Source organism: Galeopterus variegatus, unplaced genomic scaffold, assembly GCF_000696425.1.
Source record: "Galeopterus variegatus unplaced genomic scaffold, G_variegatus-3.0.2 Scaffold1891, whole genome shotgun sequence".
NCBI lineage: Eukaryota > Metazoa > Chordata > Mammalia > Dermoptera > Cynocephalidae > Galeopterus > Galeopterus variegatus.
This window is the reverse complement of record NW_007728002.1, coordinates 175,992-176,963: the sequence shown is the minus strand read 5'-3', so window position 1 is coordinate 176,963 and position 972 is coordinate 175,992. Positions and strand designations below refer to the sequence as shown.

At 38.5% G+C, this 972-nt stretch overlaps 1 long non-coding RNA gene across 1 annotated transcript; it reads left to right on the top strand.

Annotated features, from left to right (window-relative positions):
- On the top strand, positions 1-552 carry LOC103595935. Its single transcript, XR_551002.1, has 2 exons — positions 1-54; positions 350-552. It is a non-coding gene; the product is annotated as an uncharacterized LOC103595935 (long non-coding RNA).
- The last annotated feature ends 420 nt before the right edge of the window (positions 553-972 follow it).

The window sequence follows — 972 nt, the reverse complement described above, 5'->3', positions numbered from 1 at the left end:
AAGATCGAGATGAATGAAGAAAGAGCAACGACATAAGAATGACAGTAATTCTATGTGAGTTTCAACATGGAATCCACATATTACCATTATGTATGAAGTTTCCAATTGGCCTTTGACAGTAACGTCACAAAGACACAGACTGCACTTCTGCAAGTATATAAAGGCCTGATGTTTCTATATCTAAGCCACTATACACCTAAGCCAAGCAAATTGTGTGTTCTTCTACCTAATGTCTTGTGTACTATTTCGAAAGTACAAGTGATCTGTTTTACATGCAATTTCTTGAACATGTCTAAAATCTTCTGTCACTATAAATGCTTTGAACTAACTCAAGACCTTTCCTCCACAGAGCTCAGAATGCATGGCATTTATTAGTCTATGGATCATAAAATCCCTGTGGAGATGGGAAGAAAAAAAATAGCTTTAATTTCATGAATAAAGAAGGCCACTTGAGGATCTTTCTGCTGCCAGTGTCCAGTCTTTATTGCTTACCTGTAAAGAGGAATCCTGGAATTCTAACAATCCCTCAAAATAAAGTCTCTACTTCTCTAATGATCCTCCTTTTGTTTATTCTCCGTCATCCATCTTTACTTATTAAAGCCAATAATTGAATTGCCTCCTGGTCATGTATGTGTAATAGGAAGATAGAGCCCCTAACTGTTCAGGTGTAGCATCTCTCCTAGTGTAGTGCTCCTGTCAAGTTTCTACCATCTTTCATATTATGGATTGGATTGTATCCCCCAGCAAAAAAAGACACGTTGGAGGCTTAACCCCCAGTAACTCAGAAGGTGACATTATTTAGAAATAGGGCCTTTACAGAGGTGTATTAGTCCATTTTGTGTTGCTATAACAGAATTAACTGAGACTGGGTAATTTATAAAGAAGAACAGAGGTTTATTTGGCTTACAATGCTGGGACAGCTGCATCTGGCATGGGCCTCACACTGCTTCTACTCATGGCAGAAAGTGGCAG